The 14,607-nt window shown below is 54.8% G+C and overlaps 1 protein-coding gene across 2 annotated transcripts in view; it reads left to right on the forward strand.

Annotated features, from left to right (window-relative positions):
- Window positions 1-11,455: 11,455 nt before the first annotated feature.
- Window positions 11,456-14,607, forward strand: part of ZSCAN1 (zinc finger and SCAN domain containing 1) — a 36,328-nt gene continuing 33,176 nt past the window's right edge. The window contains exons 1-3 of one of the 2 annotated variants that reach the window (XM_021668167.2): window positions 11,456-11,513; window positions 12,707-12,876; window positions 13,233-13,274. The gene's annotated coding sequence lies outside the window, so the exon portion shown is untranslated. The other variant, XM_012473218.2, reaches the window with a different exon arrangement.

Below are 14,607 nucleotides of genomic sequence, written 5' to 3' on the forward strand. Positions count from 1 at the left end.
AGTCGATTAGAAAAAATAACCTGGCAATATCAAGTGATGGCAAGTGTAGTGACTGGAAATCTTACGCATTTCTGGAGAGAATGCAAAATGATATGATTGCTGTGGAAAACACTTTGGCAATGTTTAAATAAAGGTAAACAGGCCAGCCATGGTGGCTCAGGCTTGTAGTCCCAGCACTTTGGGAGGCTAAGGCAGGAGGATCGTTTGAGCCCAGGAGTTAGAAACCAGCCTAGGTCATAATGTGAGACTCTGTTTCTATAAAAAATGAAACATAAATTTAAAAATTAAAAAATTAGCTGAGTCTGGTGGCATGCATCTGTAGTGCCAACTACTCAGGAGGCTGCAGTGGGAGGATGACTGCAGCGAGGCGGTCAAGGCTGAGGTGGGAGGATGACTGGAGCTAGGCAGTCAAGGCTGCGGTGGGAGGATGACTGGAGCGAGGCGGTCAAGGCTGCAGTGGGAGGATGACTGGAGCGAGGCGGTCAAGGCTGCGGTGGGAGGATGACTGCAGCGAGGCAGTCAAGGCTGAGGTGGGAGGATGACTGGAGCTAGGCGGTCAAGGCTGCGGTGGGAGGATCACTGCAGCGAGGCAGTCAAGGCTGAGGTGGGAGGATGACTGGAGCTAGGCGGTCAAGGCTGAGGTGGGAGGATGACTGCAGCGAGGCGGTCAAGGCTGAGGTGGGAGGATGACTGGAGCTAGGCAGTCAAGGCTGCAGTGGGAGGATGACTGGAGCGAGGCGGTCAAGGCTAAGGTGGGAGGATGACTGCAGCGAGGCGGTCAAGGCTGAGGTGGGAGGATGACTGGAGCTAGGCAGTCAAGGCTGCAGTGGGAGGATGACTGGAGCGAGGTGGTCAAGGCTAAGGTGGGAGGATGACTGCAGCGAGGCGGTCAAGGCTGAGGTGGGAGGATGACTGGAGCTAGGCAGTCAAGGCTGCAGTGGGAGGATGACTGGAGCGAGGCGGTCAAGGCTGAGGTGGGAGGATGACTGCAGCGAGGCGGTCAAGGCTAAGGTGGGAGGATGACTGGAGCTAGGCGGTCAAGGCTGAGGTAGGAGGATGACTGGAGCTAGGCAGTCAAGGCTGCAGTGGGAGGATGACTGGAGCTAGGCAGTCAAGGCTGCGGTGGGAGGATGACTGGAGCGAGGCGGTCAAGGCTAAGGTGGGAGGATGACTGCAGCGAGGCGGTCAAGGCTGCGGTGGGAGGATGACTGTAGCGAGGCGGTCAAGGCTGCGGTGGGAGGATGACTGCAGCTAGGCGGTCAAGGCTGCGGTGGGAGGATGACTGCAGCGAGGCGGTCAAGGCTGAGGTGGGAGGATGACTGCAGCGAGGCGGTCAAGGCTGAGGTGGGAGGATGACTGCAGCGAGGCGGTCAAGGCTGAGGTGGGAGGATGACTGGAGCTAGGCGGTCAAGGCTGAGGTGGGAGGATGACTGGAGCTAGGCAGTCAAGGCTGAGGTGGGAGGATGACTGCAGCGAGGCGGTCAAGGCTGAGGTGGGAGGATGACTGGAGCTAGGCAGTCAAGGCTGCGGTGGGAGGATGACTGCAGCTAGGCGGTCAAGGCTGCGGTGGGAGGATGACTGCAGCGAGGCGGTCAAGGCTGAGGTGGGAGGATGACTGCAGCGAGGCGGTCAAGGCTGAGGTGGGAGGATGACTGCAGCGAGGCGGTCAAGGCTGAGGTGGGAGGATGACTGCAGCTAGGCGGTCAAGGCTGAGGTGGGAGGATGACTGGAGCTAGGCGGTCAAGGCTGCAGTGGGAGGATGACTGGAGCGAGGCGGTCAAGGCTGAGGTGGGAGGATGACTGGAGCTAGGCGGTCAAGGCTGAGGTGGGAGGATGACTGCAGCGAGGCGGTCAAGGCTGAGGTGGGAGGATGACTGGAGCTAGGCAGTCAAGGCTGCGGTGGGAGGATGACTGCAGCTAGGCGGTCAAGGCTGAGGTGGGAGGATGACTGCAGCTAGGCGGTCAAGGCTGCGGTGGGAGGATGACTGCAGCGAGGCGGTCAAGGCTGAGGTGGGAGGATGACTGCAGCGAGGCGGTCAAGGCTGAGGTGGGAGGATGACTGCAGCGAGGCGGTCAAGGCTGAGGTGGGAGGATGACTGCAGCGAGGCGGTCAAGGCTGCGGTGGGAGGATGACTGCAGCGAGGCGGTCAAGGCTGCGGTGGGAGGATGACTGCAGCGAGGCGGTCAAGGCTGAGGTGGGAGGATGACTGCAGCGAGGCGGTCAAGGCTGAGGTGGGAGGATGACTGCAGCGAGGCGGTCAAGGCTGAGGTGGGAGGATGACTGCAGCGAGGCGGTCAAGGCTGCGGTGGGAGGATGACTGCAGCGAGGCGGTCAAGGCTGAGGTGGGAGGATGACTGCAGCGAGGCGGTCAAGGCTGAGGTGGGAGGATGACTGCAGCGAGGCGGTCAAGGCTGAGGTGGGAGGATGACTGCAGCGAGGCGGTCAAGGCTGAGGTGGGAGGATGACTGCAGCGAGGCGGTCAAGGCTGAGGTGGGAGGATGACTGCAGCGAGGCGGTCAAGGCTGCGGTGGGAGGATGACTGCAGCGAGGCGGTCAAGGCTGAGGTGGGAGGATGACTGCAGCGAGGCGGTCAAGGCTGAGGTGGGAGGATGACTGCAGCGAGGCGGTCAAGGCTGAGGTGGGAGGATGACTGCAGCGAGGCGGTCAAGGCTGCGGTGGGAGGATGACTGCAGCGAGGCGGTCAAGGCTGAGGTGGGAGGATGACTGCAGCGAGGCGGTCAAGGCTGAGGTGGGAGGATGACTGCAGCGAGGCGGTCAAGGCTGAGGTGGGAGGATGACTGCAGCGAGGCGGTCAAGGCTGCGGTGGGAGGATGACTGCAGCGAGGCGGTCAAGGCTGAGGTGGGAGGATGACTGCAGCGAGGCGGTCAAGGCTGAGGTGGGAGGATGACTGCAGCGAGGCGGTCAAGGCTGCGGTGGGAGGATGACTGCAGCGAGGCGGTCAAGGCTGAGGTGGGAGGATGACTGCAGCGAGGCGGTCAAGGCTGCGGTGGGAGGATGACTGCAGCGAGGCGGTCAAGGCTGAGGTGGGAGGATGACTGCAGCGAGGCGGTCAAGGCTGAGGTGGGAGGATGACTGCAGCGAGGCGGTCAAGGCTGCGGTGGGAGGATGACTGCAGCGAGGCGGTCAAGGCTGAGGTGGGAGGATGACTGCAGCGAGGCGGTCAAGGCTGAGGTGGGAGGATGACTGCAGCGAGGCGGTCAAGGCTGAGGTGGGAGGATGACTGCAGCGAGGCGGTCAAGGCTGCGGTGGGAGGATGACTGCAGCGAGGCGGTCAAGGCTGCGGTGGGAGGATGACTGCAGCGAGGCGGTCAAGGCTGAGGTGGGAGGATGACTGCAGCGAGGCGGTCAAGGCTGAGGTGGGAGGATGACTGCAGCGAGGCGGTCAAGGCTGAGGTGGGAGGATGACTGCAGCGAGGCGGTCAAGGCTGCGGTGGGAGGATGACTGCAGCGAGGCGGTCAAGGCTGAGGTGGGAGGATGACTGCAGCGAGGCGGTCAAGGCTGAGGTGGGAGGATGACTGCAGCGAGGCGGTCAAGGCTGAGGTGGGAGGATGACTGCAGCGAGGCGGTCAAGGCTGCGGTGGGAGGATGACTGCAGCGAGGCGGTCAAGGCTGAGGTGGGAGGATGACTGCAGCGAGGCGGTCAAGGCTGAGGTGGGAGGATGACTGCAGCGAGGCGGTCAAGGCTGAGGTGGGAGGATGACTGCAGCGAGGCGGTCAAGGCTGAGGTGGGAGGATGACTGGAGCTAGGCAGTCAAGGCTGCGGTGAGCTATGACTGTGCCACTGCACTCCAGCCTGAGCAACAGAGCCAGACCCTGTCTCCAACAATAAAATAATACAAAATGGCAAACATATTCATTTTTTAAAAAAGAAAAGAATTACTAGAAGGACTACGTGAAGAACTGTCTGCAAAGACAGTCTGGGAACCCAGGACAGAAATGGGTGATGGGACACACAGGTAAAGAGGAATCCCTAGGGCTGACCAACTCATGAAGAAATTTAGGCCGGGCACAGTGGCTCACGCTTGTAATCCCAACACGTAGGGAGGCCAAGGTGGGCAGATCACCTGAGGTCAGGAGTTCGAGACCAGCCCGACCAATATGGTGAAACCCTGTCTCTACTAAAAACACAAAAATTAGTCGGGCATGATGGCGGGTGCCTGTAGTCCCAGCTACTCGGGAGGCCGAGGCAGGAGAATTCCTTGAACTCAGGAGTGGGGTTGCAGTGAGCCGAGAGCGCGCCACTGAAATGCACTACACTCCAGCCTGGGCGACAGAGCAAGACACTACCTTAAAGAAAAGAAAGAAAGAAAGAAATTTGTGAATTGCACAAACACTTGTTCATTCAACAAACACACTTACTTGTGCCTGGCAGTAGTGGACAAGAGAGGGGAAAATCCCTGTTTCACCTCTGCAGTCCCTGCAGCACAGACAGTGAGGACACAAGCAACCCACACTCCAGACAGACACAGCAAACAAGAAGGAAAATGGAGCGACGTGCTAAGGTGGGGCCAGTGCACCAGGCTGACCAGGATCCAGATAGACAGGATGAATCCTGGCCATCCAGGTGGGATTCTGAGAATCAGCCACTGCCTGAGGCTGTAGAGAAACACTCGTAAAGGTGGTCCCCACCAAACACCCAGGCAGCCGCTTACCTTGAATACTCCAAGCCAGCTGGCAGAGCAGTAAAATCAAACAGGGTGACCAGGCAACCGCCAGCCTCTTGGACCAGAAACAGCAGCCCCAGAGAGAGATCCCACAAGGGCGGGAAGCAGAGAGCACAGCAACATGTCTGTGGTGTACTGACAGCCAGCAACAGCAGCCCGTGTGTGGGCTGCTTTGGACAGCGAGAGGGGCTTTCAACTGGGAGCGCACCCCTCAGTCCAGGACCTGGGGCCTGGGGACACATCTGGAGCCTGTGGCATCCAGGCCTGGGAGAAAGTGGCCACTCAGTCCCGGGGCTATTAAAAGTTGTACTTCCTCCTCCTGTGTTTCCTTGCCTCTGCCCAGGCCAGGGTAACAGCCCCCAGACCTCACCTGTAGACTTCAGGGAGGGAGGTTGATGAGTCCTGACTGTGTCCTCAGGGACCCTGCAAGCCCAGGAAGCTGCACTCAGGGTCCCCAGGTCACCGGTTTTGGAGAGGCCCCAGGAGGATACAAGAGGCAAAGAATCTCCTAAGCCCTCCTGCTTCAGCTGGAAGCGTTTTGAGATGGGGACATCCCCAGAGCGTCAGTGGCCCTGGGTTAACCTCCTGCCCGGGGCCTACCAGAGGGTCCCAGGCAGGGGTAAAGCATGTTCAGCCCCCAGAGAACTGGCCCAGGCTGAACGGGTGCGTCTCTGTGGTCAGGCAGACCAGGTCCAGGCGGCGGGTGAAGGCTGGGCTGCAAAGTGACTCCCTAACATGCAGGAAAATAGCAGAGGGAAATAGAGGTTGAATAAAGGGCGAAATGAGTAAAAGCAAAAGCAAGGTGAAGGGAAGGGTAAGCAAAAAGCAAAATACAGCTGGGCGCGGTGGCTCACGCCTGTAATCCCAGCATATTGGGAGGCCGAGGTAGGCGGATCACCTGAGGTCAGAAGTTCAAGACCAGCCTGGCCAACTGGCCAACATGGTGAAACCCCGTCTCTACTAAAAATAGAAAAATTAGGACCGGGCGCAGTGGCTCACGCCGGTAATCCCAGCACATTGGGAGGCCGAGGAGGGCGGATCACCTGAGGTTGGGAGTTCAAGACCAGCCTGGCCAACATGGTGAGACCTCATCTCTACTAAAAATGGAAAAATTAGCCAGGTGTGGTGGCACACACCTGTAGTCCCAGCTACTCAGGAGGCTGAGGCAGGAGAATTACTTGAAGCTGGGAGGCAGAGGTTGCAGTGAGCCCAGATTGTGCCACTGCACTCCAGCCTGGGCAATAGAGTGAGACTCCATCTCAAAAAAAAAAAAAAGACGGAGTCGGGTGGGGAGAAAAAAAAGAAAAGGAAGAATTAACTTAGTGGTAAGTGAATTACTCCAGATTTTCTCACTTTGGAGAAAATACCACATTAAAAAATGAACTCCAACAGAACTGGCCGCCGAGGGGACACCTATGAGGCTTGCTAAGCACACACTCATTACTGTGGCCCACCTTCCCCTCTGATTAGCAGATGAGAACGACATGGTTGTGCACACCAGAGCTAGCAAAAGGGGCCATGGAGGGACTTGGTTTGGCCGCAGAGTATGTTATTTAGAATTAAGAAATTGTCGGGGCTGAGGTGGGAGGATTGCTTGAGCATAGGAGTTGGAGGCTGCACCACTGTATTTCAACATGGCTGACAGAGATACCTGTTTCTAAAAGAAGAAGGAGAGAGGAGGGGGAGGAAAAGGAGGGAGGAGGAAGAGGAGGAGCAGCAGCAGCAGGAGGAGGAGGAGGAGGAAGAGGAAGAGGAGAAGAGTTGAGAGGTTTTACATTAGATCAGGGTTTCTCAATCATAGCACTAATGACATTTTGCACCAGATAATTCTTTGTGCATAGGGGCTCTCTAGTGCATCATAGGCTGTTGAGCAGCACCTCTGGCCTGTCCCAGGAAGATGCCAAAGTGATGCCCTTCACCTCAAGATGTGACAACCCAAAACACCTCCAGACATTGCCAAATGTTCCATGTGGGGTAGGGGAGGACCAATCCCTGTTGAATACCAATGTGCTAAAGAATCCAGGCCAGGCGCAGTGGCTCACGCCTCTAATCCCAACACTTTGTGAGACCGAGGCAGGTGGATCACCTGAGGTCAGGAGTTCAAGGCCAGCGTGGCCAACAAGGCGAAACCCCATCTCTACTAAAAATACAAAAATTAGTCGAGTGTGGTGGTGCACACCTGTAATCCCAAATACTCAGGAGGCTGAGGCAGGAGAATCGCTTGAACCTGGGAGGCAGAGATTGCAGTACACCCTGGGTGACAGAGGGAAAGTCTGTCTCAAAATAAATAAATTAATTAAATTAAATCCAGATTTCTGGCTTCTCCCCCTGTTTGGAAGACCCTGTACCACTAGGTGAAACCCACTCAGACAAACAGAATTCACTTACCATGAAGTTAATTTTTGCAGCTGTCCCTTAGCGAGGGTTCTCCTATCTGGTTCACCACAGTCCCCACTGCACCTCTTCGCCTCCCAATCCTCAGAGCCAGACCCAGCAGTGTTTTACATATACCACCTACTTGGAGGCTACTTGGGAGGCTACCTGGGATGCAGAGGTGGGAGGATCACTTGAGCCTGGGAGGTTGAGGCTGCAGTGAGTCATGATTCATGATTGTACCAGAGACCTCATCACACACACAAAAAGGGGTGGGGGAAATGAAAATCTTTGCAGAAATGTGTTTCTGAGGCCGGGCGCAGTGGCGCATGCCTGTAATGTACCACTTTGGGAGGCCAAGGTGGGTGGATTGCCTGAGTTCAAGAATTAAGACCAATGTGGGCAACCTGCTAAAACCCCGTCTCTACTAAAATACCAAAAATTAGATGGGCACAGTGGCAGGCACCTCTAGTTTCAGCTACTTTGGAGTCTGAGGCAGGAGAATCGCTTGAACCCAGGAAGCAGAGGTTGCAGTGAGCTGGGATGGCACCACTGCATTCCAACCTGGGCAACAAGAGCAAAACTCTGTCTCAAAAACAAAAAACCTCACCACATTCTTGATTTTTGTCCCTGACCACTAGTCAGATGGCACTTTTCGTCACATTCGTTAGCCGCACGTATACAGGAGAGTAGTATCTTTCTAAACTTGGAGTAGGCTTGGTGAGCTTTTTTTTTTCTTTTCAGAGATGAGGTCTCACTCTGTCACCCAGGCTGGCAAACTCCTGGGCTCAAGTGATCCTCCCATCTCAGCCTCCTGAGTAGCTGGGACTACAGGCATGTGACACCATGCTGGGCTAATTTTAAAATTTTTTGTAGAGATGGGGCCCAGTTCCAACTGGAGTTGATTTTTGAGTGTGAGGGGCCACATACTGTCTTCCATAAAAAGGTTCAAAGAGGGGTGCTTTAAACTGGGACTCTATGTCTTCTTCCATAGCATCAACTCAAACAGCTCTGCATTTTTCTTTATTTTTATTTTTTTAGACATGAGTTCTCACACGGTCGTACAGGCTGGAGTGCAGTGCTGCATCATAGCTCACTGCAGCCTTGAACTCTTGGGCTCAGGTCATCCTCCTCACTCAGCCCCCTGAGGAGCTGAGACTATAGGCACAGCCACCATGCCTGGCTGATTTTTCTATTTTTTTGTAGAGACAGGGTTTCACCATGTTATCCAGGCTGGTCTCAAACTCCTGGGCTTAAGCATCCCCCCACCTTGGACCCACAAAGTGCTGGAATCACAGGCATGAGCCATTGCACCTGGCCGAAACATTTTTATTGAGATATAACTCACACAGCACAAAATTCACCCTTCTTTTTTGAGATGGAGCCTCACTCTTGTCACCCAGGCTACAGTGCAATGGCACGATCTCCACTCACTGCAAACTCCGCCTCCCAGGTTCAAGCGATTCTCCCTTCTCAGTCTCCCGAGTAGGTGGGACAATAGATGCCCACCACCACTCCTGGCTAATTTTTGTATTTTTAGTAAAGACTGGGTTTCACCATGTTGGCCAGGCTGGTCTTGAACTGCTGGCCTCAAGTGATCCTCCCCTCCTTAGCCTCCCAAAGTGCTGGGATTATAGGCATGAGTCACTATGCCCAGCCCACCCTTTTACAGTTCAGTAGTTTTTGGTATATTTTCAGAGTTATGAAATCATCGCCAGAATCTAATTCCAGAATATTTTCATCACCCCCAAAAGAATTCCCCTTCCCCCTTCTTCTAGCCCCTGGTAACCATAACAGTTCGGCTTTTAGCTGATTAACTTTTTTTTAAGTGGGGTTTGGGACAAAGGTTTTTGCTACTTTTTTTTTTTTGAGACAGTTTCGCTCTTGTTACCCAGGCTAGAGTGCAATGGCGCGATCTCGGCTCACTGAAACCTCCGCCTCCCAGGTTCAAGCAATTCTCCTGCCTCAGCCTCCCGATTAGCTGGGACTACAGGCGCGTGCCACCATGCCCAGCTGATTTTTGTATTTTTAGTAGAGACGGGGTTTTACCATGTTGACCAGGATGGTCTCGATCTCTTGACCTCGTGATCCACCCACCTCGGCCTCCCAAAGTGCTGGGATTACAGGTGTGAGCCACCGCGCCCGGCCCAGGTTTTTGCTACTTAAAAAATTTCAGGCCGGGTGCAGTGGCTCACACCTGTAATCCCAGCACTTTGGGAGGCCGAGGCAGGTGGATCACGAGGTCAAGAGATCGAGACCATCCGGGTCAACATGGTGAAACTCCGTCTCTACTAAAAATACAAAAACTTAGCTGGGCACGGTGGCGTGTGCCTGTAATCCCAGCTATTCGGGAGGCTGAGGCAGGAGAACTGCCTGAACCCAGGAGGCGGAGGTTGCGGTGAGCCGAGATCGCGCCATTGCACTCCAGCCTGGGTAACAAGAGCGAAACTCCGTCTCAAAAAAAAAAAAAAAAAAAAAGATATACTGTTAGTATTTAATATTTAGTATAAGGGTGCCTCAAATACACTGTTGAAACATATTTTTGTTTTTTCAGACAGGGTCTCACTTTGTCACCCAGGCTGCAGTAGTGTGAACACGGCTCACTGAAGCCTCAATTTCTTGGTCTCAAGTGATCCTCCCACCTCAGCCTCCTAACTGGCATCACACATGTGCACCACCACCTGAGGGTCATTTCTGTATTTTTTGTAGAGATGGAGGTTTGCCATGTTGCCCAGGCTGTCTCCAACTCCTGGGCTCAAGTGATCTTCCTGTCCTGCCTCGGCCTCTCAAAGTGCTAGGATTACAGGCATGAGCCACCCCCAGGCCTGGGACATGTTTAACATTATTAAACATTCTTTAACATTATCTAAAACATTGTTCATCATTTATCTGACATTCAAATGTAACTAGATATTGTCCTATGTTATTTGCTAAATATGGCAACCTCATTCTGGCACATGGTTATACTGTAGACATATTAATATTAAAAATTATTTATCACTCCTCCTCAAGAGGGCGCATTTGGGGAAAAAATTATTTACATGCAATGTACTTATATAACGTTTGTTTAAAGTATGTGAAATATAGAACACATTGATACTAGAAATGTGTTCCTTGTTTTTATTTTTATTTGTTTATTTAGAGACAGAGTCTCGCTCTGTTGCTCAGGCCAGAGTGCAGCGGTATGATCTCGGCTGAGTGCAACTTTTGCTTCCCAGGTTCAAGCGATTCTCCTGCCTTGGGATTACAGGGGCGCACCACCATGCTTGGCTACTGTTTGTGTTTTCAGTACAGACGGGGTTTCATCATGTTGGCCAGGCTGGTCTCAAACACCCAACCTCAGATGATCCACCCGCCTCAGCCTCCCAAGTGCTGGGATTACAGGCACGGACCACCGCGCCCGGCGTCCTTGTGTTTCTTGAGTTTACATATAACTGAGCTTTATTTTTTGCTTACTAAATCGGGCAATGCAACTATGATACTATGGGACATAATTACAGTGGAAATTACTTACACTCATGTATTTATATCAAGAAGTTTTTTTAAATACCCTAAATATGAAACACAGTAATACTAAAAATGAATTCACTGTTATCCTTAATTCAAGTCTAGTTGGACGTCCTGTATTTTTATTTGCTAAGTCTGGCGATCCTATTCTGGGACATACTTGTACTAAACATATTTATATTAAAAACACTGTTTCGACATACCACTCTTGGACACAGGAAAAATGGTTGCGTGGGCCGGGCGCAGTGGCTCAGGACTGTAAACTCAGCACTTTGGGAGGCCGAGGCGGGTGGATCACGAGGTCAGGAGTTCGAGACCATCCTGGCCAACATGATGAAACCCCGTGCCTACTAAAAATACAAAAATTAGCCAAGTGTGGTGGCGCGCGCCTGTAGTCCCAGCTATTCGGGAGGCTGAGGCGGGAGAATCGCTTGAACCCGGGAGGCGGAGGCAGCGGTGAGCCGAGATCGCGCCACTGCACTCCAGCCTGGGCGACAAGAGCGAAATTCGGTCATAAATAAATAAGCGACCGTCGCGTGTGTGGAGCGCCCGCGTTTCGCCCAGAGGCCGCATCGTACCTGCGCATCCCCTCAGCCGGCCCCTTCTCCGCGCCCCTCAGCAGCGCTCTCGAAGCCGCGCGACCCGTTGCCAAGGCGACCCGAGCCGAAGCCGGAGGTTACTGGAGGGCGCGGCGAAGGCGGGGGCGCTCGTCCCAGGCGGCTTCCGATTGGCCCCGGCCGCCCAGTGCGTCACGGCCCCACCCCTGCCCGGGAGTCCCGCTGCGCGTGACGTGACGCTGACGCGCGGCGCGCCCCAGCGGACCAATGGCGGCCGCCCGCGGCGCGCGGGGTGCCGGGAGGGGGTCCGCCCGCGGCGCTGGGCGCGCTCGCCAGCCCAGGGGTCGCCATCACTGAGCGGCCCAGGCCGGAGCGGAGCCCGCGCGCGGTGAGTCCGCCGCGGCCCATCCGTCCCTCCACCCGCCAAAGCGCCCATCTCCCGGAGGGGCGCGGCGCCGCGTCCGCGGGAGCTGGCCCGAGATCGCGGTCCTGGGGCGCGAGTCGGGGGAGGCCGGCCCGGGCGGGGGCGGGCCGGGCCGGGGTCCCAGAGCCCGTCGGGAGTCGCGAGGCCGCTGTGGGGGAGGGAAGGGGAAGGCTAGAGCCCACGTGGGGCAGGGGTTTGGGGTGCTGGGGCCGCCCCTTCCGCAGGGACCTCCACCCCCGGTGGCATCCGCCTGTCATCCACCCCTCTACGCACCCCCATTGCCCGCCTAGACCCCACTCGGCCGCGTTCAGGTTCTCCCTTCACCACCTGATCGGCATCCCAGGACCCATCTCCCTCCCGACCAGCTGCCCCCGAACACATCTCCCTCCCGATCAGCCACCCCCATCCCGTCTCCGTCCTGACCAGCTGCCCCCGAATCCGTCTCCCTCCCGACCAGCTGACCCCGAACCCATCTCCTACCCGAACAGCCGCCCTGGACCCATCTCCCCCGACCCATCCCCCACCCGACTCCCAGCCTAAGCCTCCGTCCCTGCCCCTCCCCGTATTCCTAGTGCGCTGCCCTTGCATACTTCCCCAGCCCATTGATTATGGAGCTCCCCTGCGTGCCATTGTAAGCCTTCTTCTCAGAGCCAGAGCCGTTCACTGACTGGCGCAGTGAACACGTCCACCATGTCAATATGCATCCGGCATCAACGGCAAAGCCCTTCCGCCCATCCCCCCAGTAGAATTTGGGGCCTGGGCTGCAGATCTCAGTGCTCATGCCAGGTGAACCCGGCACTTCCACCAGGCACTCAGCCCTCCAAGTGACACTCGCTCGCACACATCCCCAACATTAATGCCAGACCCCTACCAAAGCAGACCTCTAGGACCCCAGGGCCACCACAGCATTGCCCATGGAGGGGTCCAGATCCTTCTTACCAGCTATGTAGACTTCAGGACCCTCCACATCATCCCAGGCCCTCTTCATCTTCCAGAAACGGCCCCCACCATCAGTCCAGGAGACTTGTCAGCTCAGGCACGCCCGAGTTTTCCACATCAGCCCCCATACAGACCCCAGACACACCTGTGGACCCTGGTGCCCTCTGCTAAGAACTCTTTACCTTCATCCCGGATAAACTTAGCCTCTCCTCTCACAGACCTCAGCCCAGGACCCTGGAAGATGCTGAGGGGCTACAGCCCTCCTCCCTGGAATCTCCAGGGTGAGCTGCCATGAGCACCTGAGAGAGTATAAGGACTGAGGTCCCAGGGCAGAGGGACTTCTTGGACCTGTGGAGCTTCAAAATAGGCCCTTTTTCCTTATTCAAAAGTACGTATATAAACGTGTGAATACAATGTAAGAGAGAGTATTTGCCTGTGGTCTCGGCAGGGAGGCCAAGCTGTAGTCTCCCAATCAGGGTACAGGTGGCCGGGTACAGGACTTGAAGATTGCTGTTGGGGCACAGGCCTGGTGAGTTGCCTTTTCTGCCACCCTGCACCTCTCCTTTCTCCTGGATTGTAATACCCGTGCACAAGAACTGTAGAGTGTACGAAGAATGCAGCAGAGGATGAAGAGGGAAAATCCCATGGAAGCTCTCCTTTTCACTTGTCATAAGCATTTCCCGTAGCGTGAAAAATCCTTCCTAAAGATTTCTTGTTTTGTTTTGTTTTTCCATGTTGATGAAGGTCACATGGGATCCTGACACCATTTGGAGGAGATTCAGAGAAGTATGAAGAACACAAAGCACTTCGCCGGCCCCTGTGGGCCTCTGCCCAGCACTCCTTTTCTGTGACACTTACGCATCATCCTGCATCCCATGTTCTGTGTGCCTCATGTCACCTGTACATCATGTATATACTCCCCATGGTCATGTCATGGTGTTGTGTATTGTGCACACTGAATACTCCCATCACACGGGGGGGAGGTAGTTGATCCCACCACATTCAACAGCTGCGCACTTTTGTAGTAAATCTTGGTGCCGGAATCTTGCATCTTGCATGCAGTCTACCAAGTGTTGTTCATATATAAGTGTCCATAGTACTTTCCAGAAAGGTCATGCCAATTTATATTCTCACCAGCAGATCAGCTCAAGAGTACAGTTGTTAAACAACCAAAACCTCCCTGTTTATTTTTATTTTCATAACTTTTACTGTTCAGTTATATATTCACCATAGTGGGCTTGGAAATGTACAAAAGGTGTTTTTTTTTTTTTGAGACAGAGACTCACAGTCGCTCAGGCTGGAGTGCAGTGGCACAATCTCCGCTTGCTGCAACCTCTGCCTCCTGGGTTCAAGCGATTTTCCTGCCTCAGCCTCCCGAGTAGCTGGAATTACAGGTGCATGCCACCACGCCCAGCTAATTTTTGTATTCTTAGTAGAGACAGGGTTTCACCATGTCAGCCAGGCTGGTCCCGAACTCCTGACCTCAGGTGATCCACCTGCCTCACTCAGCCTTCCAAAGTGCTGGGATTGCAGGCGTGAGCCACTGCACCCGGCCACAAAAGGTTATTTTTTCATTGCCCGCTAATTTCCGTCTCTTCAGAGTCTCCAGTCTCCCTTGCCCTCTTCCTGCCCTCCTCTCCCAGCCTGGAGTTGGTAGGAAAAGCATGAAGGCAGCAAAGATAACACCATGGTCAAAGGCTGCTGCCGCTGCCGCCACCACCATTCATCATTATGTAGCCCACCTGGCTGCTTCCATTTAAATTCAATTTACATTTAAAATTCAGTTCCTTATTTCAGGTGCTCCCAGCCACATGTAGGTGGCTGCACGGGTAGAGAATGTCTGCATCCCTGTTGGAGCTTCTATTGTGCAGCGCTGGCTACTCCACGGGGCAGGCACTCTTGCTCCCGCAGCTCATCAGTCGATGCGTGTTGAATGACTAAATGAGAGGGAGATAGACTCTAAGGGAAAAAGATGTGTTCAGAAAGGCATGTGGGTTTCGAAGACGGCGCCAGGAGGATGATGGCCGGGACATCTTCGAGGGGAGGAGCTGGGAGGGGGAGGGGCTGGGGTTGGACGGCAGGTGCAAAGGTCCTCAGGCAGCCAGTGGCTTGAATTCAG

This window comes from Aotus nancymaae, unplaced genomic scaffold (genome assembly GCF_030222135.1).
Source record: "Aotus nancymaae isolate 86718 unplaced genomic scaffold, 86718_ANA_hifiasm-v0.15.2.pri h1tg000069l, whole genome shotgun sequence".
NCBI lineage: Eukaryota > Metazoa > Chordata > Mammalia > Primates > Aotidae > Aotus > Aotus nancymaae.